Genomic DNA, 25,994 nt, shown 5'->3' with positions numbered 1-25,994 from the left:
TATTGACGGGAAAATAAAAAAAAGTTATGACTCTGGGAAGAAGGAGAACGAAAAACGCAAAACCAAAAAAAGCTCTGGGGGTTAAGGGGATAAAGTCATTGAATAAAATCGAGCGGCTGCAAGGAGAATATAATTTCATCAATAAGCAGTGATTGATGGTATAGGAAGGTGATTGGGGTTTATTAGCTTTCATTTTGATGAATGAATAATGATTTGTTTCCTTATCTCATGGCTTTTTTTTAACATAATTTTTATTGATTTTTTTAGCATAACATTGGATAGGATAACGTAGCGTAGGATAGAATATAGCATCAGCAATGACACTGTAAGGCTACTTTCACACTAGCTTCGGTACGGGGCCGTCGCGATGCGTCGGCCCGACGTACCGACACTAGCGTTGTCTCCGCCGCACAATGGGTGCAGCGGATGCTGCTTTTCAGCGCATCCGCTGCCCCATTGTGAGGTGCGGGGAGGTGGGGGCGGACGTTTTTTGCGGCCGACGGTCCGCCACAACACGGCGCAACCGTCGCGCGACGGTTGCGACGTGTGGCAATCCGTCGCAATGCGTCGCGTAATGTTAGTCAATGGAGAAAAAACGCATCCTGCAAACACTTTTGCAGGATGCGTTTTTCTTCAAAACGACGCATCGCGACGGATTGCAAAAAACGCTAGTGTGAAAGTAGCCTAAATTACCAAAAGTACATATACAAATCTTACTTGTCAGACAACAAGTCTGCATAACTTATTAAAATAGTTTATAGATACATAGACAGATCTCCGTCAATGCCGTGTAACACAGATTTTGGGGAAACAGTAAGAAAAAGAAAGGACAGACTGACTACATAGAAGGGAAGGAAGGGAATCTCATTTACTGTATTTCGCATTGTCAAGTGTCGTTCTGTGGTAATATATGTAGTATCTTTAATAGACATTATACATCTGCAATAGTTCCCAAGACCCCTAACGTCCCGTTCAGATGCTCCAGACAGTACCATTCCGTGTGGCAGAAGGGACTAATCATTCTTGATATTTCATGAGGGTTATAGTGGGAACCAATGAAGGTTTTCGACAGCGGAAATACTTTCCCTGCAGATTACTCCTTTCCGCCTCTATTAATTCAATTCCCAGTAGGTGTTTCATCTGGGCTATTATCATCACCATCGATGGGGTGCATGGTTTAAGCCATTCGCCAAATAAACCACGCAAGGCTACAACTAAGCATGTGTAGATGTTTTTAGGGACCTTTGCTTTAACTCCTGTGGGTTGTGTCTCCGGGGGTCTTAACTGGTGAAGTAGCATAGGTTTGTGGGAGATGGATTCCCCAGTACGATCCAACCTTCTCTCCTACCTGTTTCCAGTACTCTCTAACTGCTCTGCATTCCGACACCCCGTGCCAGAGAGTTGTTGAAGGTGTTCCGCACTTAGGGCACGCTGTAATCCTGTCGGGAATCTAGAAGAGGATGGAATATTGAAACCATATAATGCTGTATGCATGAGCTTAACCCCTTCACCCCGAAGCCTGTTTTCACCTAAGTGACAGGGCCAATTTTTACAATTCTGACCACTGTCACTTTATGAGGTCATAACTCTGAAACGCTTCAACTGATCCTGGTGATTCTGAGACTGTTTTCTCGTGACATATTGTACTTTATGATAGTGGTAAAACTTCTTCGATATGACTTGCATTTATTTGTGGAAAAAAATGGAAATTTGGCAAAAATTTTGAAAATTTCGCAATTTTCAAACTTTTGTTTTTTCATGCCCTTAAATTAGAGTTATATCACATAATATAGTTACTAAACAACATTTCCCACATGTCTGCTTTACATTAGCACAATTTAGGAAACATAATTTTTTTTTGTTAGGGAGTTATAAGGATTAAAAGTTGACCAGCGATTTCTCATTTTTACAACAAAATTTGCCAAACCATTTTTTTTAGGGACCACCTCACATTTGAAGTGAATTTAAGGGGCCTATATGACAGAAAATGCTCAAAAGTGACACCATTCTAAAAACTGCACCCCTCAAGGTGCTCAAAACCACATTCAAGAAGATTATTAACCCTTCAGGTGCTTAACAGGAATATTTGGAATGTTTAAAAAAAAAATGAACATTTAACTTTTTTTCACAAAGCATTTACTTCAGATCTAATTTGTTTTATTTTACCAAGGGTATCAGGTGAAATTGGACCCAAAAAGTTGTTGTGCAATTTGTACTGAGTGCGCTGATAACCCATATGTGTGGGAGAACCACTGTTCGGGTGCATGGCAGAGCTCGGAAGGGAAGGAGCGGCATTTGACTTATCAATGCAAAATTGGCTGGAATTGAGATTGGACACCATGTTGCGTTTGCAGAGCCCCTGATGTGCCTAAACAGTGGAAACTCCCCACAAGTGACACCATTTTGGAAAGTAGACCCCCTAAGGAACTTATCTAGATGTGTGGTGAGCACTTTGAACCCCCAAGTGCTCCACAGAAGTTTATAATGTAGAGCCAGAAAAAAATAAATCATATTTTACCCTTCGCCACGACAGCACCCCACATGAGAGAGGGATCCGCCCCATAGGAGCAGGAAACCTACAGAATAAAAGGAGGCGGCCCCCTCTCCTCCTCAGTTTAGGTTTCCTGTTCCTACAGGGACCCGGCTTACCTACAGATGAAGAGGATCCCTGGGCCATGCACCCGCCTGCGCCGGTGTCTGAGGGAACGGCAGGGGCTGCGGTTCCAGAAGCAGCGGCGGGTGAGCCCCTGCTTGCAGCCTCCCCCCTCGTCTGGCCAAACATCCACGGTCCGGGTCCGGTCACCGGGGGTCCGCCCGGCACCGTGAGGACGCGCGCGCTGCAGCGGCCGGCTTAATACCTCCGGCCGCTGCATGGTGAGTGAGAGCGGCGCGTCTAACCCGGAAGTCGCTGGAGCACTTCCGGGTTGGTCCGGGGAGGCAGGAGAATGGGCAGCAGATTTAAAAATGCAGTGCTAGCGTCGGGCCGGTGTGTGTGAGATGGCTTCACCGGCCAACGAAGCACACCTGCCCGCAGTGCAGCAGCGTTCTCCCAGCAAGGAGAGAAGCGCTAGGAGCAGCACAAAGAGTGGTGGCCGACCTCCAGAGAAGGGTTCTACCACCAAACGAAATCCGCCTCCAGAACCGGTACCTGTCAGCTTCACTGGGTGAGTTTTGAAAGAGTCTCTTCCTATATGCTGATATATGTTCCTCCTGTATCCTTCCTCTAGACTAAGAAAAGAACACACAAATCCAAGCACAAAAAATGTGCTTTATGTACGCAGCCCCTCCCGGACGATTACGCTAAAAAACTGTGTTCAGAGTGTATCATGCAAACTCTATGGGAGGAAAATATAATGACTCCATCAGATGTCAGAGCCATAATCCGGGAAGAAATGCAGGGTTTGGCGCAGACAAGTAGCGCCAGTACCCGTCAGCTTAGCAGGTCCCGATCTCCAGTTAGTTCGGAGTCAGAGGATGTACGTTATATCCTCAGGCGAAGCGGGATCTCAGCTGAGTTCATCCGAAACTGAAGGGGGACTTTGTCTTCCCAACAGTAGTGTGGACAACTTAATAAAATCTGTCAGGAGCACGATGGGGTGCCCAGATGAAAAGGAGAAGAAATCGGCTCAAGATATAATGTTCGCGGGGCTAGGACAGAGGAAACGTAGGTCCTTCCCCGACATACAAACCATTAAGGAAATCATTAAAAAGGAGTGGGATAAGCAAAACAGAGGTTTCCTACCATCGTCGTCTAAGAGACGCTATCCCTTCATCGACGAGGAGCTGAATTCCTGGTCAAAAGTGCCGAAGGTTGATGCCGCTGTAGCCTCCACAACCAAGCAGTCGGTCCTACCAGTGGAGGATTCAGGGGTCCTGACAGACCCGCTGGATCGTAAAGCAGAAGCTTTACTAAAAAGGTAGTGGGAAGCCAACACGGGGGCGTTCAGGCCCGCCATATCTAGTACCTGCACTGCAAGGTCACTACTAGTGTGGATGGAGCAACTGGAGGAACAGATTAGAGGTAGAACTTCGAGAGAATCTATCCTGTCGAAATTCCCTCTAATTAAAGAAGCAGTAGCATTCCTGGCTGATGCCTCGGTGGATTCGCTACGTCTTGCAGCCAGGTCAGCCGGCCTAGTGAACACAGCCCGGCGTGCACTCTGGCTAAAGAACTGGAAAGGGGACGCACAGGCCAAAGCAAAACTTTGTGCGATCCCCTGCCAGGGAGAGCCTTCAGAAGACGCCCCTTTACCAGGAACAAGCCGTTTGAACAAAGGGAGCGATGGGAGTCGAAGGACCCGAAGCAAAAAGGTGCCTTTTTTAGCGGGTCCCATAATCCAAAGCGCAAATACCGCTAACCAGGGAGTGGGCGGCAGATTAAAATTCTTCCTTCCCCAATGGGAACAAATATCATCCAGCCAGTGGATTCTGGACATTGTACAATACGGCCTAAAATTGGAATTTGACCGAATCCCTTGGGATTCCTTTATAGTAACATCACCAAAAGGTCAAGACCAACAAAGGGCTCTGGAATCAGAGATCCTATCTCTTCTATCTAAAAAGGTCCTGATAGAAGTTCCCCAGGATCAAGAAGGGAATGGGTTCTATTCCCCTTTATTCTTGATCAATAAGCCAGATGGTTCATTTAGAACCATCATAAATCTCAAAAGATTAAATTCCTTCCTGCGTAATCATACCTTCAAAATGGAATCCATTAGTTCTACCATAAAACTCTTATTTCCTAGGTGTGTCATGGCCGGAATAGACTTAAAAGATGCCTATTATCATCTTCCCATACATGCATGCCGAACATCAGCAGTACCTAAGGGTAGCAGTCACCCTGGAGGGACAGGTTCGTCACTTTCAGTATGTAGCAATGCCATTTGGGCTTTCTATGGCTCCCCGCGTCTTCACTAAGGTGATACTAGAAGTGATGGCTCATCTACGCCAACGAGATACCTTGATAATACCCTACCTAGATGACTTTCTAGTAGTAGGAAACTCTATACTTCAGTGTAAAACTCGTTTATCTAATACGATCTCGTCCCTACAGGAGTTAGGTTGGATCGTCAACTTCGAAAAATCCCGGCTGAATCCAGAAACCGTTCAGACATTTCTAGGAATCCAGCTAGACTCCGTAAGTCAGAAATGCTTCCTTCCTCAGTCAAAAAGACTGACTATACAATCAAGGGTATCAGACGCAATATGCAACCCCTACATGACACTAAGAAAAGCCATGTCCTTACTGGGGTCATTATCATCATGTTTCCCTGCTGTACCTTGAGCACAATTTCATACTCGTCAATTGCAGTATGAAGTATTGTCGGCTCAGAGAAAAGACGGATATCTAGAAAGTAGAATAACTCTTTCCAAAGACGTCTTAGAATCACTATCCTGGTGGCTAGACATGGACCACCTCTCGGGAGGTGTACCATGGATAATAGACCCGTCTAAAATAATTACCACCGACGCCAGCCCTATTGGGTGGGTAGCACATATGGAATACAATCTGGCCCAAAATACTTGGGACCAGGCAGAATTGACGTGTTCCTCCAACTGGAAGGAGTTAAAAGCAGTAGAATATGCCTTAAATCATTTTCTTCCGCAGATTCATGGAGCAAATTGAGAATTTACTCGGACAATTCCACCGCAGTGGCATATTTGAACCGTCAGGGTGGTACAAGGTCAGGAAGTCTAATGACCATAGCTGCAGACATCTTTCAGCTGGCAGAGACTCATTTAACATCCCTAACAGCCCTGCACATCAGAGGTGTAGAGAACATCAGGGCAGACTACCTCAGCCGAAACGAGTTACGTCAAGGGGAATGGACCTTAAACAAATCCATATTCAAAATGATAACAGAATCATGGGGGATACCACAAATCGACCTATTTGCCACAAGAGACAACCGGCAAGTGGAAAGGTTCGCTTCCCTGAACACCATGGATCACCCAGATATGTTGGACTCTCTCCACCATCCTTGGAGGTTCAGACTGGCATACACCTTTCCTCCAATGTCTCTAATTCCTCTAGTGATCAGAAAGATCAGGAGAGAACAAGCAAGAGTAATCCTCATTGCACCATTCTGGCCGAAAAGACCATGGTTCTCTTGTCTCCAGACCATGTGTCTATGCGATCCATGGATTCTCCCATCAGACAAGGAGCTGCTGTTCCAAGGCCCCTTTTTCCACCCGCAAGTGAAAGGTCTTCACTTGATGGCGTGGAATTTGAGAGGCAACTATTAAGGTCAAGAGGGTTCTCAGCAGAACTAGTAAACACCCTCTTATTGAGCAGAAAAAGATCTACCACCCTAATATATAGTAGGGTATGGAATAAATTTTTAGACTTTTACACGGTACCGTTCACTAAGCAAGTTCCAGTCACACCTATTCTAGAGTTCTTGCAAAAAGGCCGAGAGTTAGGGTTATCTGTAAATACCTTAAGAGTTCAGGTCTCGGGGGGGGCGTGGCCTGACTTCTGATGGTGCAGGTTGCATAGTGTGGGAGCTCCATTCCCAGGACTCATAAAGCGGCACACAGCAGTGCACAGACGGTGCTTTCTCCTCCAGAACTCCCCACTCCTGCTCCTTACCGTTCGGTGAGTGTATGGGGAAATCTAAAGCCGGCGCAGGGGACCCTTCCAGGCGCATTGTGGACTTCTTTGCAGCCACCCCTCAGCAGCCTCAGAGGCCCAAGATGGCGCCGCTTTCTCCTAGATCCTCCAGAGCTGCACGCCGAGGCTCTCAGTCTTCTGCCTCAAGCACAGCAGCAGCTGATCTCTCAGAGGCTCCAGTTACAGCAACGCTGCTCAGAGACATGCTTGGTGACCTCCGTACCTCCCTGCAGGAGGATATGCGTTCCATGATGGCAGAGCTCAGGGGGGAGGTGGAGGAGCTGGGAGGCCGCACGGATCATCTTGAAAATAAAATGTCCGAACTGGTAGCTTCTCACAATGATTTGTGGGAAGCTCATGATAACCTGCAGCTGCTTGTTACCAAAACTCATGCTAAAACCCTGGATTTGGAAGACAGATCCAGGAGAAATTATGTGAAACTAAGAGGCATTGCTGAATCAATTGGGGCTGATGATCTCAGAGCCTTTCTACAAGACTTTGTCATATCTGTTCTCCCACTTTATTCCAAAGATGACGTTGTGATCGACCGTATTCATCGGATCCCTAAACCCTCAGGCCTTGACCCTGCGGTACCCAGAGATGTACTAGCTCGCATCCATTTTTTTGTTATGAAGGAGGAATTTCTGCAAGCACTAAGATCGAAGCCGTCGCTACCTGAACGATTTGCTACCATTGCAGTTTTCCCTGATCTGTCTCCAGGAACTCTAGCCCTCCGCAGGGCTTTTGCACCATACACCTCAATCCTGAGGGAAAAGGGTATATTATACCGCTGGGGTTTCCTGTCATGATCCCAATGGCAGGGGATCACTAAAGGACAAGCACAGATACAAACAAGCTCTAGGGCGATGGAACCTGAGCTGACAGCGACCCTGAACCTAACACACAAATAAAAGTAGCCGGGGAACGTGCCTACGATGATCCTAGACGTCTTGCTCCAGCCGAAGATCTAACTTCCCCTATTAGAAGAAACACAGACCTCTCTTGCCTCCAGAGAAATACCCCACAGAAATAGCAGCCCCCCACATATAATGACGGTGAAATGAGAGGAAAGCACATACGCAGTATGAAAACAGTTTCAGCAAAATGAGGCCCGCTAAAGCTAGATAGCAGAGGATACAAAAGTGAACTGCGCGGTCAGCGAAAAACCCTTCAAAAAACCATCCTGAAATTACTTGAACTCATGTGCCAACTCATGGTACATGAGGAGCAATTTCAGCCCACTAGAGCAACCAGCAGCAAAGAATCACATATCTGCAGGCTGGACTAAAAAACCAAATAAAGCAAAACACCAAAACAGGAAAATCCAAACTTAGCTTGACCAGAAGGTTCTAGGAGCAGGGAGCAGAGGTAACAAGACACACTGGATACATTGATAACCGGCGAGGAAATGCCAGCAAAGCCAGGTTAAATAGGAAACTCCCATATCCTGATAGAACAGGTGGAACCCAGAGACCCAGGAAAGACAAGTCACCCAGTACCATCAGTAACCACCAGAGGGAGCCCAAAAACAGAACTCACAACAGTTTCCCCACCAAACTTTGCATTCGTAAAGACGGTTCATTTACCACGTGCCTATCCCCGTCGCAAGCAGCCAAGACCCTGTCCCAATGGGGTTTTGACCCTCCTGCGCCCACTCCTGCCTCTGCTTCCACCAAACCTGGAGGATCTGGTCCCCGGAGACGCCGTATTACCCCTGACTGGAAGGTCGCCTGAAGTGTCTATTTTAACCATTTCCTGGCTGGAAGAATTTATTTTTTCCTTTTTCCCACTCAGTTCTAGTTCTCGTTTTTGTTTTTTTTTTTCTCTTCTTTTTGCTTGCTGAGTTTTTTGCTGAGGCTGGTTCCTGGCAGGACTCCGCTCAGCATATTGCCCCATTGGTGAACTGTTTTCTATTTTCACCTCGGACTCAGGATTTCCCTGGATGTTCCCTTGTTTAAATGTTTGGATTTTGTATGTTTGTTTTTCCCTTCTCCCCCTTCCCTCCCTCTCCCCCCTCCTTTCCCTCTTCCCCCCCCCCCCCCTCGTCGCAGATGGAGTTTGCGAGGTATCCCACGACATGTTTATGCTTTTTTTGTGGGTAATGGGTTTGCATATCTTCTTCAGCAAATTGTGTAACATATTACAATGAGTGTTTCTTTATATTCTATTAATGTTAACGGCCTCAACTCCCCTGGTAAGAGATCGATTGTCTGGCGTCAGCTCGCTAAATCCAAACACGATATTATATGCTTACAGGAGACTCATTTACTAGAACGGGACAATATAAGAATGTATTCGAATCTATACCCCCACCAATTTTTTGCGAATGGGAAGACCAAAAAGGCTGGGGTGGCAATTTTTTTTAGCAAGGCTAACTCTTTCCAGCTAATTAGTTCTACAGCCGACCCTGCGGGCAGATACATTATAATTTTATGTTTAATCAACAATACCCCTTACACCATTGCCTCTGTGTATGGCCCAAATTTTGGTCAGGTTAAATTTCTAAATAATTTATTTCAAATCTTAGGTAATTATCAGCATGGTCATAAATTAGTTGCCGGAGACTTCAACATTCCAGTATCCAAGAATCTGGACTGTTCATCGTCGGCCGTGGCCAGGGGTGATGCGGCCCAGCTGATTAGCTCCTACAATTTACACGATATCTGGAGATATCTCCATTGTAATGAGAGAGACTACACATTTTGGTCCCCTCGTCACGGTTCTTACAGTAGAATTGATTATATTTTAGTAGATGATGTCGCTCTCCCCCACTGCATGTCTGCAAATATAGGTAATATCACTTGTTCTGATCATGCTCCTGTGTCAGTCTCCCTAGAAGACCCTCTTGCAATCAGACCCCCTTCACACTGGCGCCTTAATGACCACCTTCTCTCTGAGCAAGCGAACTTTACACTAATTGAAAACTCTTTGCAGGAATTCTTTGCCTTTAATGACTCGGCGGATGTGCGTGAGGACTCCCTCTGGTTCGCTCACAAGGCAGTGGCTCGTGGCCTTTTCATTAAGATGGCTGCGACAGCTAAACGCAAGTATAACTTAAATCTTCAATCTGCCTTGGCTGAAGTGGCCCGGCTGGAGTCTTGCCACAAAGCCTGCCCCTCCCCTCAATTATTTTCCAATCTTTCTGATGCACGCCTGCGCCTTCGCCAGCTCCTCCTCCATAGAGCAGAAAATTCGCTCAGGAAATCGAAAGCCAAATTCTACTCCATGGGTGACAGGGCAGGCGCCTTACTAGCTAAACGCGTTAAAAAAAAAGAAGCCCAAACCAAAATTGCTTATCTTCTTAAGTCAGATGGTTCTCGGATTTACAACCCAATCCATATCGCTGAAGAATTTGCCTCATACTACTCCTCATTATATAACCTAGATTCTGACGTAAATACTCCTCAACCTTCTCAGGACTCAATTAACGCTTTTTTGAATAAAGCGAATCTCCCCACTGTTAATCCGGAGCAGTTGTCGCTCCTTAACGGCCCTATAGAAGCAATTGAAATCTCCCAAATAATCAAAGAGGCCAAAAAACGCTCTGCCCCGGGTCCAGACGGCTTTTCCTTCTCATACTACTCTCATTTTCTCACTATCCTCTCTCCTTTTCTCATTCGTTTATTTAACTACTGGCGCTCTATGGGTACTATTGAGAGAGAGGGTCTGGAGGCTTGTATTTCGACACTTCCTAAACCTGGGAAACCTATGACCTCTCCTGGCAATTTTCGTCCCATCGCCCTTTTAAATTGCGATGTAAAAATATATGCTAAGGTCTGGGCCAATAGGTTATTATCGGTGCTCCCATCCTTGGTTCACTCAGACCAGGTTGGGTTTGTCCCGGGTAGGCAAACTAGAGATGGTACGAGACGCTTGATCGACCTGCTGGATGTGGTGGAGAGGCGGAGCCTCCCCAGTGTGTTCCCTTCTCTCGACGCGGAAAAGGCGTTCGATCGGGTGCACTGGGGCTATATAGCATCTACATTGCACAAATTTGGTCTTACTGGCCAGATTTTTTCAGCTATTATGGCTTTGTATTCCAATCCTTGTGCCTCAGTTCGCTCAGCCGGCTTTAAATCCTGTATATTTTCTATTTCAAATGGGACCCGGCAGGGTTGCCCCCTCTCCCCCATCATCTTTGCTTTAGTCATGGAGCCCCTGGCGGCTGCGGTGAGGCAATGCCCTGACATTAGGGGGGTAATGGTGGGAAGTCAGGAACACAAAATTGGCCTCTACGCCGACGATGTGGTGTTGTCTTGCTCTGCTCCTCTACAGTCACTATCTGCAGTGTCTTCCATTCTTACCCAATTTGCTGAAGCCTCCTATTATAAGCTAAATCTGTCCAAGTCCACAATTTTTCCCCTATTTATCTCTTCCTCTCTCCAACTTCAAATCCAAAAAATTTACCCTTTTATATGGTCTCCGCTCGGATTCACTTATCTAGGTATTCAAATTACCCATATTAAAAACATTGTTCGCCTTAACTGTGATTCAACCCTCCACGAAATTAAAAAAGAAATTGACCAGCTTGCCTGCTCTCATCTATCCTGGATGGCTAGGATACAAACGTCTAAGATGTTAATTCTCCCTAAACTTATATATCTTTTTAGATGCCTCCCCTTCGCTATCCCCTCTAAGTACCTCTCTGCTTTTCAAACAATTATTGACCGTTTTATTTGGAATAACAAGCCACATAGAATAAAACGCTCTCTAATGTCTCTCCCATATGCCAGGGGAGGTCTTGGTGCCCCTAATATCCACCTTTACCACAAAGCTGCTCTCCTAGACCCCTTAAGATTTGGTGGGAGGGGAACTCCTCCCTCCAGTGGTTCCATATTGAGTCGTGCTTTGCCCCTAGGGGTTCCCTCAAACTTTTGCTGGAGATCTGTTTGCTCCAGCCGCCCAGTCGGAGCTCCCCTCTTAAAACAATTTGCTCCGCCACTAAGGTCTGGACAAGTCTCTGCCCTACTTACCTCCCTTTTGTATTTGACTACGTCTCTATTCAAGCATTAGAATACGCAATAGATGGTTTGTCTCTCTCTGCCTGGGGGGACTGCGGAATACACCGAGTGAATGATCTCTATAATGAGTCGGGCCTGAGATCATTTGCGGACCTCACTGCTCGCTATAACTTGCCTCCTAGGGCTTTTTTTCAGTATTTCCAAATTCGTAGCCTCCTTAAACATTGTAACTCCTTCGGTGTGGCCGTGTCCCCCCTGGGTATGGAGACCCCAATCCACAGATTTTTCAGACCAAACACGTGGATTGATCATGGCATTTCCATCATTTATAAATCCCTCCTCTCCCATGATTTCTCTGAAAGACTCCCATTTATGTCCACTTGGGAGGGTGCCCTTGCATTCGAGGCTTCCCCGGAGGATTGGAGCATGGCTATGCTGCATCCTTCCAAATTCTCTTCGTGTCTTGGTCACCTCGAACAAAGCAAAAAAATTCAGCTCCTATGGTACTTCACTCCTGTTAAATTAGCTAAATTTTATCCCTCCTCTTCCCCATTATGCTGGAAAAATTGTGGTGTTTCTGGTTCGCTGGCTCATGTATGGTGGAGTTGCCCTAGTGTGCAAATATTTTGGCGTCAGGTTGAAGCGATTCTTTCAGAGGTGACCCATCTTCCTATCAACCTAACTGGCCCTTTAGCAATATTGGGTATATCTCTCTTGGACTTCCCATCTTCCCTTCAACCCATTATTTCTAATATTCTTGTGGCGGCCCGACAATGTATTGCAAAGCATTGGAAATCTTCTAATATTCCCTCCAGACCTGAATTGATATCCAAAATTAATCTGCACTTTAGTTATGAGTCGATTACTGCGGACTGTCTTGCAAAAAAGAATAAGGTCCTTACGTGGTGGGACCCTTGGGTCTCCTCACCCTTTATTTCCTCGCCTGACCACCATTCCCCTTCTTCTGCCAGCTGACTCAATTGTTTGATATCATAGCTATGTATGCGCCCATGTATTGTAATTTTTTTTTTTGTTCATTCTTGATCGTGGATATTTACATTTATGTCTGCCTCTTCCCCTCCCCATCCCTCCCCCTTTTTCCTTCCCATGTTGCATTTTAATTGTACTCTGTTTTCTCAATAAAAATTGAATGGTTAAAAAGAGTTCAGGTCTCGGCATTAGGAGCCCTATATGGATGCAATATAGCAGCTAATAGGTGGATCTCCAGATTCATAAAATCTTGTGAACGTAGTAAACCGGTCCATATTCCCCGTCTACCTCCGTGGGATTTAAATCTAGTATTAGAGGCCTTAACCAGCTCCCCATTTGAGCCACTAGATTCAATACCTTTAAAAGTCCTGACATATAAAGTAGCCCTCTTGGTAGCCCTAACCTCAGCTAGACGGGTTAGCGACATCCAGGCCCTATCAGTAGACCCACCCTTCTTACTGATATTTCATGATCGGATAGTCCTAAAATCAGACCCCTCATACCTCCCTAAGGTAGCGTCCACCTACCACAGGTCACAAGAAATATTTCTCCCTTCCTTTTTTGATTCACCTGTAACTCCAGAACAACATAAATTCCACACCTTAGATGTCAGAAGACTTATATAGAAAGGTGTCAGACATGGAGGGAGAGTAGGGCTCTGTTTATCTCCTTTCAGGGCCACAAGAAAGGACATGGAGTCACGAGAGCTACCATATCTCGGTGGATCAGAGATGCTATCTGCTTGGCCTATACGTCAAAAGGCGAGATTCCTCCAGTGGGTATAAAAGCGCACTCAACACGAGCCATGGCTTCCTCCTGGGCGGAACAAGCAGATGTACCGATCCATTTAATATATAAGGCCGCAACTTGGTCTCCACCTTCTACCTTTTACAACCATTATAGACTTGATCTATCTACATCTTCTGATCTGACCTTTGGTAGAGCTGTTCTTAATACAGTAATCCCACCCAAATAATGACTCTCTGAAAATCTCTCATGTGGGGTGCTGTCGTGGCGAAGGGTAAAAAGCCGGATTACGTACCGGTAATGCTCTTTTAATGAGTCCACGACAGCACCCATTTACTACCCTCCCTGTGTTATGCACAGCTCTTCCTTTTAAGTTCACAAATAATGGTTGTATAGAGTTTAAGATATTTATGTTGCTGAATAAGAATTAATACTAAAGCTTTTGCGGTCCCATTTTTTGTACTCTGTAAACTAAACTGAGGAGGAGAGGGGGCCGCCTCCTTTTATTCTGTAGGTTTCCTGTTCCTATGGGGCGGATCCCTCTCTCTCATGTGGGGTGCTGTCGTGGACTCATTAAAACAGCATTACCGGTACGTAATCCGGCTTTTTTTTTTTCACAAAAATGAACTTTTCCCCCCAATTTTTTATTTTCCCAAGGGTAACAGGAGAAATTGGACCCCAAAAGTTGTTGTGCAATTTGTCCTGAGTACGCTGATAGCCCATATGTGGGGGGCAACCACTGTTTTGGCACATGGCAGAGCGCGGAAGGGAAGGAGCGCTGTTTTGGAATGCAGACTATAATGGAATTGTCTGCTGGCGTCACGTTGCGTTTGCAGAGCCCCTGATGTACCTAAACAGTAGACACCCCCCCAAGTGACCCCCATATTGGAAATTAGACCCCTCCACGGAACTTATCTAGACGTGTTGTGAGAAGTTTGAAACCCCAAGTCTTTCACTAAAGTTTATAACGCAGAGCCGTGAAAATTAAAAAAAATATTTTTCCTCAAAAATGATTTTTAAGCCCTCCAATTTTTATTTTCACAAGGGTAACAGGAGAAATTGGACCAAAAAAGTTGTTGTGCAATTTGTCCCGAATACACTGATACCCCATATGTGGGGGTAAACCACTGTTTGGGTGCACGGCAGAGCTCGGAAGGGAAGGAGCACCGTTTTACTTTTTCAACGCAGAATTGGCTGGAATTGAGATTGGACACCATATCGCGTTTGGAGAGCCCCTGATGTGCCTAAACAGTGGAAACCTCCCAATTCCAACCCTAACCCCAACACACCCCTAATCCCAACCCTAACCACACCCCTAACTCGAACACGCCCCTAACCCCAATCCCAAGTGTAACCATGACACACCATTAATCCTAATCCCAACCGTAAGCGTAATCCAAACCCTAACCCTAACTTTAGCCCTAACCCTAATGGGAAAATGGAAATAAATACATTTTTTTAAATTTATTATTTTCCCCTAATTAAGGGGGTGATAAAAGGGGGTTTGATTTACTTTTTATAGCAGGTTTTTATGTTTGGCTGCTGTCACACACTAAGGCTGGTTTCACATTTGTGTCTGTGAGCGCAGCGTACGATCCGCATGCGTCTTGTGTACCTATCTTTAACATGGTGTACGCATGGATATGCATTCGCATGCTTTTGCGTACGCATGCGTTTTTTCACGGTGTGCGGCTAGGCGCGGTAAACGCACCATGTTGCATTTTTGGAGGCGTCAAAAATCTGTCAAATATGCGCAGAAATGTGCATGCGGATGAATGCATATAAAAACGCATTACTGTCTATGGGAACGCTTGCGTACGCATGCGTTCGATGCGCTTGCGTACTTCGGACTGCGCATGTCCAGGAACTGTTTTGAGACCCGCCCATTGAGACGCCCAGCTGGAAATATCGAACGCATGCACATAAAAAGCGCAAACGCATGCAAACCCTGCGTTTTTTTGCTGTCATGCGCGGATAAAAAACGCTGCGTTAGTATGCGTTTGCATGCGTTTGCGGTTGCGGATGATACGCTGCGCACAGACGCAAATGTGAAACTAGCCTAAAAGACGCTTTTTATTGCAAAAAAATAGTTTTGCATCCCCACATTTTGAGAGCTATAATTTTTCCAGATTTTGACCCACAGAGTTATGTGAGGTCTTATTTTTTGCGGGACGAGTTGACGTTTTTATTGGCACCATATTCTTCGCGTCAGTACGATTACAGCGATACCTCACTTATATTTTTTTTTTCATGTTTTGGCGCTTTTACACAATAAAAACTATTTCATAGCAAAAATAATTATTTTTGCAACGCTTTATTGAGAGCTATAACTTTTTTATTTTTCTGCTGATGGAGCTGTATGGCAGCTTGTTTTTTGCGGGACAAGATGATGTTTTCAGCGGTGCCATTTTTATTTACATCCGTGTTTTTCATCGCGTTTTATTGTACTTTTTGTTCAGCGGTATGATGATAAAGCAGTTTTTTGCCTCGTTTTTTATTTATTTATTTTTTTACAGCGTTCACTGAAGGGGTTAACTAGTGGGACAGTTTTATAGAGCGAGTCATTACGGACACGGCGATACCAAACGTGTACTTTTATTGTTTTTTTTATTTACATAAATTGATTTATTGGAAAAACATATTTGTATTTTTTTTATTATTCGGGAATTTTTCACAAAAATATTTTTACACATTTTATTTTTATTGTTTTTACTTTAGAACTTTGTCCCAGTGGGGACTTCACTGTATTATGTCAGATCGCTGATCTGACACTTTGCAAAGCACTGTGTCAAATCAGCGATCTAACACAGTGAAGGAAGCTTGCCGACACCTGCCAGACGCTGATAAGCCACCTCACTGAAGGACCCCCACGGCCATTTTGGATCCGGGGGACTCCATGGAGACCATGAGAATAGCGCGATCATATTGCATTTTTCTCATGGGAGCGTGCAGAGAGCCCCCGTCCCTGCGCGATGCCCCTCTATGTCGCTGTCACTACTGACAGCGGCATCAGAGGGGTTAAATGCCCGCGATCGGTGCTAGCGGGTCACCCTCTTAAGGAAGCGGCACGGTGCTGCCGCGAAACGCGCGCCGGGGTCCACTTCCCGGCTGTTTCCCCACCTCGCCCCCGTTATTGGTAAGCCCTATACTTATACCATCTATTGGTTATGTCATTGAGTTATATTTGGGAAGTTTGTTCAGGGCACTTGCGGTTTGGACTAGGGCCAGGTCTATTGAGACCTTTTTTGTCTCATAGTACCTTGTTACATGAGATCATGGGGGGGGGGGGCTTTTTGATGCTCTCCATTGCGGGGGCATCATTTGTGGGTGAGAGGGTTGGGTCTCATCATTTCTAGGCATTTTTTCGTTAATGTTATTGAACTTCACATTTTATTACGGATTATTTATTGAATAAAAATTTTGATACTTTGTTCATCGATGCTCCGTATTTTCTCCTCCTTTAAATATGATAGTTTTGAAGCTGATTTAGTGAGTCTGAGGGTGGTTGTTAATTTTGGCACGCTCCCTATCTCACATTATGCAGTTGGGGTCTCTGTTACCAATTTCCCCGCTCTGTTGCCATATCTCAGCATTTCAGCCTCCTGCCTAAAGTGGAATATCTGCTCCCTCCTATCAATCCAGGTTTCAAACTCTTGTTTGGCCAGCTTCCATTGTTCCCTGTTTTGAGTTGTGGGGCTCTGCAAGAACTCTGGATGTAGATTTCTAAGCTATGCACTAGAATCTGAGTATTTTTCCGCTACTCTTTTCTTGATTGAGGCCACAAACATCATAATTTTGCCTATTGGTACCGCTTTGGCCGTATTCCAGTACAAAGCGTGCTGGTTTGCATGTTCCTTGTTGTCCCATTCAAATTCCTCCCACCTGCCCCGTAGTTTGTCATTAAATCCCTCATCTTTTGTAAGATAAGCAGGAAATTTCCATCCATATGTAATGCGTTCCTTTTATCTGGTTATCTACCAATTCTATACCCACCGGAGCATGGTCAGATATGACCAGGTCGTGGATCTCCACTGATTTTGTTCTATTTAATAGTCTCTCTGAGATCAACAGATAGTCTATCCTTGACCAGGATTGGTGGGCATGAGAGAAGTGGGTAAACTCTCTATCATCTAGATGGAGCCAACACCAAACATCTCTCAATCCAGTTTGTTCAAGGAAGGAGGGGAGAATAGTCTTTTTTGAAGGGATCAGACTCTGGCTCTTTCTGTCCTCCCATTGTGAACCTTATTCAAGTCTCCCCCAGTAATTATTGGAGGCGAGTTGTCCAAGACAATTTTCCTCTCCAGGTTATTAATGAAGACTTTGTTTGTACCATTAAGTCCATATACATTGTAGATTGAATAGACTTCTCCTCCATGCTCTATGGTGACCCAAACCCATCTTCCCTGATCATCACACTCCTGGGACAGCAGATTAAATACAAAATTACGATGGAATAGTATCACTACCCCTGCATGTCTACCTTGAGCTGCCGAGCCCACTACTTTCCCTACCCACAGCTTGTTGAGCCTAGAAAAATCCTCTTCCTTTAGGCCTGTCCCACACGTCCAGATAATTCAAGTACCGGAAAAATCGGTACCGGAGTTATCCGTGTCCGTGTGCTTACGTGGCACATCAGTGTGGCACACGTGCGGCAGCCATGTGCCGTTTGTGTGCCGACTGGGTACCACACGCACCGTTCAGGAGAGACAGCGCTACAGTAAGCGCTGTCCCCCCAGCTTGTGGTGCTGAAGCCCCATTCATTTCTTCTCTCCAGCAGCGTTCGCTGGAGCAAAGGAATGAAAAATCTTTTTTTTTTGTTAAAATAAAGTTCCCGTAATCTCCCCTCTCCCTCCCCCTGTGTGCCCGCCTGCTGGCATTAAAATACTTACCCAGCTACCTCGATGCTTCCTCTCAGCGTCGCAGCTCTTCCTGTATGAGCGGTCACGTGGTGCCGCTTATTACAGTGATGAATATGCGGCTCCACCTCTCATAGGGGTGGAGCCGCATATTCATCACTGTAATGTGCGGCACCACGTGACCGCTCATACAGGAAGAGCTGCGACTCAGAGGAAGCTTCGAGGGAGCTGGGTAAGTATTTTAATGCCAGCGGGCGGGCGCACAGGGGGAGGGAGGGGGGAGATTACCGGGAACTTTATTTTAACAAAAAAAAAAAAGATTTTTCATTCCTTCACTCCAGCGAACGCCGCTGGAAAGAAATGAATGGGGCTTCAGCACCACAAGCTGGGGGGACAGCGCTTACTATAGCGCTGTCTCCTGCATGGCACACAGACTGCACACGGACAGCATCCGTGTGCGGTACGTGTTTACACAGACCCATTGACTTTAATGGGTCCGTGTGCTCCCACAAACACTGACATGTCTCCGTGTTTTCCAAAAGGACACACAGTCCGTGAAAACACTCTGACATGTGCAGAGACACATTGATTTGAATGTGTCTACGTGAGTCAGTGTCTCCGGTACGTGAGGAAACTGTCACCTCACGTACCGGAGCCACTGACGTGTGAAACCGGCCTGGGTTTCTTGAAGCAATACAATATCTGGCGAGTACCTTTTCAGATGTCTCAGTATCTTTACTCTTTTATTCAGGGATCTTAAGCCTTTCACATTCCAGGAGATGATCTTCATAATCACTGTCACTACTGCCTATTGCCTCTTGCTTTGTTTTCCTTCTAAGGCTGCCGTCACACTAGCAGTATTTGGTCAGTATTTTACATCAGTATTTGTAAGCCAAAACCAGGAGTGGAACAATTAGAGGAAAAGTATAACAGAAACATATGCACCACTTCTGTATTTATCACCCACTCCTGGTTGTGGCTTACAAATACTGATGTAAAATACTGACCAAATACTGCTAGTGTGACGGCAGCCTAAGGGTTCTCGAGATTAAAAGGGAGATTCTCAGGTGGTTAGAGAAGGGTAGAAAAGAAAGAAAAAAGACTCAACAAAGATATGAAAGGGGACAGAGATTAAAACCTTAAAGCAAGCAGTGAGTTCTCAATACGATGTAGTGCATTTCTAGCTTCTTACACCACTAATAGCGTTGTAGACTTTCCTTTTTTTCTGAGGAAGTAAGAACCACCAAAAAAAAGAAAAGAAAAAAAGAGAGAAAAAAAAACCTGTGGGAAGAAACATATCCCACATCACATGTCATAAATAATTGTCAGAATGCCACCTGCATCTTCTCCTCCGCCCTGGGCAGCACCTTTGCATAGCTCATTGCCCTCTACCCTGCCAAAACCCGGGTCCCTTCCCCCAAATTTGGAGCCGATATACACTTCTGTCTTTTTGGGGAGACATTGTCCTGTATGTAGGAAAGGTGTGTGTAGTGTTGGGGGGTAGAACCATCAAGAGCAAGATGTATATGGTGCAGACCATTTCTATGGTGCTTCACCTGGGCCGGCCATATGCCCTCTGAGGCTTTGGTGTTGAGGGGAAGCTGTCTTCCTCGCGGCCTCTTCTTCGTTCGATGTTTTTTGCACTGCACAGAATTTTTTCCATATCTTTTTCTCCATCACTCGGCGAGTTGTAGATGAGCTTATCCCCTTTGTTTTGGAAAATCCTCAGTGTTGCCGGGCATTGCACTGCAAAGCTTTTTTTTGCTTGATAGAGTGCTGCACATATTTTACTAAAGGCTCTCCTGCATTTTGCCACCTCCGCGGAATAGTTTTCAAATAGTAGGACTTTCATCCCTCTCAAAGTCACTGGCCGGGAACATTTTCTATATGCTCTCATTTCGTCAAACTTATCATTATAATCCAGGAATTTCATGATTACTTGACGTGGTCTTAATGTCCGGTCACTCGAACTTTGGGTGTGGGATCGTAGATCTGGCCCAACTCTGTGAGCCCTTTCAACCCTACAACCATGATTAATTCCCAGGGCCATTGGTAGGTCTCTTTTGCAGAGTCTTTGCAGTTCAGCTGCAGGGATCGACTCCGAGAGCCCCACTAGCCTTAAGTTGCTGCGCCTTGACCTGTTTTCCAGGTCCTCGACCTTCTCAGACAGGCGTTTTGTTTCTGTAGTTGTCTCTTTCAACTGTGAGGAGAGCTGCACGATATCACCCTCCAGTTGCGAGTCCCTCTGCTCCAGATCCTCTATTTGTCCTTTTATGTTTGCTCAATTCCTTTTGAATGTGCTGGAGGGCCTTCTTGATAGCATGTTTCCGAGTCTTTTGGATGTGTGGCATAATGCTACTTGCCACGTCAGCCGCCAGTTTGTTATAGTCTATTGTTATCAATCTTGAAGGGTCTTCCCTGCTACACTCAATTAGGTCTTCAATGCCCTCCATACCAAGGTTTTTCTGTTGCGAGTGTGTTGCAGTAGCATCCTCTCCTGTGGGGCTTGGGTCCATGATGTCTTCCCCCTTACTGTGGTTCCCACTGCTTGTTTGCCTAGGGTTCTCCGGCTTTTGTGAGCTAAGTAACACGTAGCAATCCATTTGCTGAATTGGTGATGTAAATGAAGTCAGTGTCTGAGAGCCCTCTGATGTTGCAGTTTATCCTTTCTCCAGAGAATTATCAACTCTTATGTTCCTGGACAGCTGTATAAAAAATCTCTCCCTATAGCACAAAGCAAGTACTTGTAGTTCTTATTTCTGTCCACTAGGTGGCAGAAGAGCTTTTCCTTGTGCGAACTGTCTCCAGTTTTCCCAGGAGAAATGACCAACCAACTGTGTTTAACCTCCCCCCTGGGGCCCTATCATAGCTGGAGAGACCTTTTACTCTCTGCTTTTTCTGGTCGCCGTCCCACTTTTAGGGGCCCCTTTACCAGTACACAGGGAAAGCAGCTATGCTATGGTAAGCAGTGTTTTCTTGGGGGGGGGGGAGGTTTTGTGTGTCTAGCTAGTCTAGATTGTGCCTTTAGTAAGGCTGGCTTCACACTTGAGTTTTAAAACGCAGCGTTTTAAACGCAAACGCATTTGGTGCAAAAACGCGTTTAAACGCGTTTAAATGCAGCGTTTTTTAAGCGCATGCGTTTTTGCGTTTAAACGCATTTTGACGCGTTTAAACGCGTTTTTCCCTGCGTTTGCGTTTTTGAAACGCATGATGAGAAGTGTGTGACAGCTGCCAATCATCAAAATCAACTAGAAAACCCACTATAAACATAAATACTTAGGGTTAGGATCCCTAGTAACCCTAGGGATTCTAACCCTAACCCTAGGGATCCTAACCCTAACACAAACCCTAACCCTAGGGATCCTAACCCTAACACAAACCCTAACCCTAGAGATCCTAACCCTAACACAAACTCTAACCCTAACACAAACCCTTACCCTAGGGATCCTAACCCTAACACAAACCCTAACCCTAGGGATCCTAACCCTAACACAAACCCTAACCCTAGGGATCCTAACCCTAACACAAACTCTAACCCTAACACAAACCCTAACCCTAGGGATCCTAACCCTAACACAAACCCTAACCCTAGGGATCCTAACCCTAACACAAACCCTAACCCTAGGGATCCTAACCCTAACACAAACCCTAACCCTAGGGATCCTAACCCTAACACAAACCCTAACCCTAGGGATCCTAACCCTAACACAAACCCTAACCCTATCCCTAGGGATCCTAACCCTAACACAAACCCTAACCCTATCCCTAGGGATCCTAACCCTAACACAAACCCTAACTCTAACACAAACTCTAACACAAACTCTAACACAAACTCTAACACAAACCCTAGGGATCCTAACCCTAGCACAAACCCTAACCCTAGGGATCCTAACCCTAACACAAACCCTAACCCTAGAGATCCTAACCCTAACACAAACTCTAACCCTAACACAAACCCTAACCCTAGGGATCCTAACCCTAACCCTAAAACACAAACTCTAACCCTAGGGATCCTAACCCTAACACAAACCCTAACACAAACTCTAACCCTAACACAAACCCTAACCCTAGGGATCCTAACACAAACCCTAACCCTAACACAAACTCTAACCCTAACCCTAAAACACAAACTCTAACCCTAGGGATCCTAACCCTAACTGTAACCCTAACCCTAAGGGATCCTAACCCTAACCCTAAGGGTTAGGATCCCTAGGGTTAGGGCTAGGGTTAGGGTTACAGTTTGGGTTAGGGTTTGTGTTAGAGTTTGTGTTACAGTTTGTGTTACAGTTTGTGTTTTAGGGTTAGGGCTAGGGTTAGGATCCCTAGGGTTAGGGTTTGTGTTAGGGTTAGGATCCCTAGGGTTAGGGTTAGAGTTTGTGTTACAGTTTGTGTTACAGTTTGTGTTAGAGTTTGTGTTACAGTTTGTGTTACAGTTTGTGTTTTAGGGTTAGGGCTAGGGTTAGGGTTTGGATCCCTAGGGTTAGGGTTTGTGTTAGGGTTAGGATCCCTAGGGTTAGGGTTAGAGTTTGTGTTAGAGTTTGTGTTACAGTTTGTGTTTTAGGGTTAGGGTTTGTGTTAGGGTTAGGATCCCTAGGGTTAGGGCTAGGGTTAGGGCTTGTGTTAGGGTTAGGATTAGGATCCCTAGAGTTAGGGTTAGAGCTAGGGTTAGGATCCCTAGGGTTAGGGTTAAAGTTTGTGTTAGAGTTTGTGTTAGAGTTTGTGTTTTAGGGTTAGGGTTTGTGTTAGGGTTAGGATCCCTAGGGTTAGGGCTAGGGTTAGGGCTTGTGTTAGGGTTAGGATTAGGATCCCTAGAGTTAGGGTTAGAGCTAGGGTTAGGATCCCTAGGGTTAGGGTTAGAGTTTGTGTTAGAGTTTGTGTTAGAGTTTGTGTTTTAGGGTTAGGGCTAGGATCCCTAGGGTTAGGGTTACAGTTTGTGTTACAGTTTGTTTTAGGGTTACGGTTTGTGTTAGGGTTAGGATCCCTAGGGTTAGGGTTTGTGTTAGGGTTAGGATCCCTAGGGTTAGAGTTTGTGTTAGAGTTTGTGTTAGTTTGTGTTAGAGTTTGTGTTTGGGTTAGGATCCCTAGGGTTAGGGTTTGTGTTAGGGTTAGGATCTCTAGGGTTAGGGTTTGTGTTAGGATCCCTAGGGTTAGGGTTTGTGTTAGAGTTTGTGTTTTAGGGTTAGGGTTTGTGTTAGGGTTAGGATCCCTAGGGTTAGGGTTTGTGTTAGGATCCCTAGGGTTAGGGTTTGTGTTAGGGTTAGGATCCCTAGGGTTAGAGTTTGTGTTACAGTTTGTGTTACAGTTTGTGTTAGTTTGTTAGAATTTGTGTTACAGTTTGTGTTACAGTTTGGGTTACAGTTTGGGTTAGAGTTTGTGTTTTAGGGTTAGGGTTGGGGGATGGCTAAGTGTGTATTCTTGTGTTTTTCTATAAAAACGCATGCAAACGCATGTGCTTAAAAACGCATGCGTTTACATAGACATCAATGGGTTTTTTTACCGCGAAAAAACGCATGTGTTTTTTTTCGCGGCAAAAAAACGCCGCTAAACGCCTCTAAAATTACTACATGTTGCATTTCTGCAACAAAACGCATGCAGTAAAAAACCACATGCGTTGCAAAAACGCGTCAAAACGCATGCAAAAAACGCATGCGTTTTTAATGTTAAGTATAGGGGAAAAAACGCATGCGTTTTTTTTGCATTTTTTTCCGCAAAAACGCAAAAAAAAAAAAAAAACGCACCCTAACAGTGGATTTTGCTGTGGGGAGAGCAGTCCCTCCAGACCTCGCTGCGCACGTGGGCAGCCGGCCAGGTCCCTCGGGGTCTCAGGAGTGGTCCAGGAATGTAGTGACTGACCTTTTATAGGTGATGTGGCATGGGGGCCAGTGGTAATCTGTCTTTCTCTTGTTTAGGAGGTGCAGATGTTGGCAGATTTGTTAGTAGGGTGTCTGGTGTGGGAGCTGCTCCTTCAGCCGTGCTACATCCTCAGCGCCAGATCCAAAAGTCTGGCTTTTTTATTATTGCAGAACATCTTCAATTTACACAAATTGAATGATGTGCTGTCAACAACAATCATTTTTCTTCTCGTTTAAAATATGCGACCAATGACAAAAGTTTTATTATTTGATGTTTTTACTGGCCAATGATTGAGAATGAACATTCTTTGTGAAATCATCACATCATGTAAATTACACCTTTAGTCAGTTAATAATAGAACTTTGCAATTTCTATGTATTTTTTTATTTTTACTTTTCTTAATTGTTTTTTATATTTAGATAAATATAAGTATTAAGGTTATTTGACTCAAAAATCACATCAGTTATATTCTTGACAGATGGTCGTACCAGCAGCTCCAAAATGATTGCACAAGACAAATTTGAAGAACATGCCAACATCTCAGACATGGATCCTTTCAATGTACAATGTCCTAATTCATCACAGACTGTTAAACAAAATAAAAGTCACAGAAGAAGTGTGGAAAATAAAAAAGGTCCCACAAGGAAGAAGCCATTTTCATGTTCAGAATGTGGGAAATGTTTTACAAACAAATCAACTCTTGTTTCACATAAGAGATTTCACACAGGAGAGAAGCTATTTTCGTGTTCAGAATGTGGAAAATGTTTTACAGGAAAATCGGATCTTGTTACACATGAGAGATTTCACACAGGAGAGAAGCCGTTTTCATGTTCAGAATGTGGAAAATGTTTTACAGCAAAATCAGATCTTGTTACACATGAGAAAATTCACACAGGAGAGAAGCCGTTTTCATGTTCAGAATGTGGAAAATGTTTTATTAAAAAATATCATCTTGTCACACATGAGAGAATTCACACAGGCGAGAAGCCATTTTCATGTTCAGAATGTGGCAAATGTTTTGCAGGTAAATCATCTCTTGTTAAACATGAGAGAATTCACACAGGAGAGAAGCCATTTTCATGTTCAGAATGTGAAAAATGTTTTACAGCAAAATCAGCTCTTGTTACACATGAGAGAATTCACACAGGAGAGAAGCCATTTTCATGTTCAGAATGTGAAAAATGTTTTACAGAGAAATCACATCTTCTTACACATGTGAGAATTCACACAGGAGAGAAGCCATTTTCATGTTCAGAATGTGGGAAATGTTTTACAGATAAATCATATTTTGTTAAACATAAGAGAATTCACACAGGTGAGAAGCTACTTTCATGTTCAGAATGTGGAAAATGTTTTACATGCAAATCAATTCTTCTTATACATGAGAGAATTCACACAGGAGAGAAGCTATTTTCATGTTCAGAATGTGGAAAATGTTTTACACGCAAATTAACTCTTCTTACACATGAGAGAATTCACACAGGAGAGAAACCATTTTCATGTTCAGATTGTGGCAAGTGTTTTACTGTAAAATCAATTCTTGTTAAACATGAGAGAGTTCACACACGAGAGAAACCATTTTCATGTTCAGATTGTGGCAAATGTTTTACTCAAAAATCACATCTTGTTGAACATGAGAGAATTCACACAGGCGAGAAGCCATTTTCATGCTCAGAATGTGGAAAATGTTTTACACAGAAATCAAGTCTTGTTACACATGAGAGAATGCACACAGGAGAGAAGCCATTTTCATGTTCGGAATGTGGGAAATGTTTTTCAGATAAATCATATCTTGTTAGACATGAGAGAGTTCACACGGGAGAGAAGCCATTTTCATGTCCTGAATGTGGGATATTTTTTTTATCTATATCTCAACTTGTTAGACATCAGAGAACTCACATTGGGAAGAATGCATTGTAATCCTTTAGTGACCAAACTTAATTTTTGAAATCTGACATGTCACTTTTTGTA

The 25,994-nt window shown here is 44.6% G+C and overlaps 1 pseudogene; it reads left to right on the top strand.

Annotated features, from left to right (window-relative positions):
- The window catches only part of LOC138645820 (zinc finger protein 850-like), a 146,562-nt pseudogene that overhangs the window by 40,134 nt on the left and 80,434 nt on the right, over window positions 1–25,994 (top strand).

Source organism: Ranitomeya imitator, chromosome 7 (assembly GCF_032444005.1).
Source record: "Ranitomeya imitator isolate aRanImi1 chromosome 7, aRanImi1.pri, whole genome shotgun sequence".
Lineage (NCBI taxonomy): Eukaryota > Metazoa > Chordata > Amphibia > Anura > Dendrobatidae > Ranitomeya > Ranitomeya imitator.
This window is presented reverse-complemented; position numbering and strand designations above follow the sequence as displayed.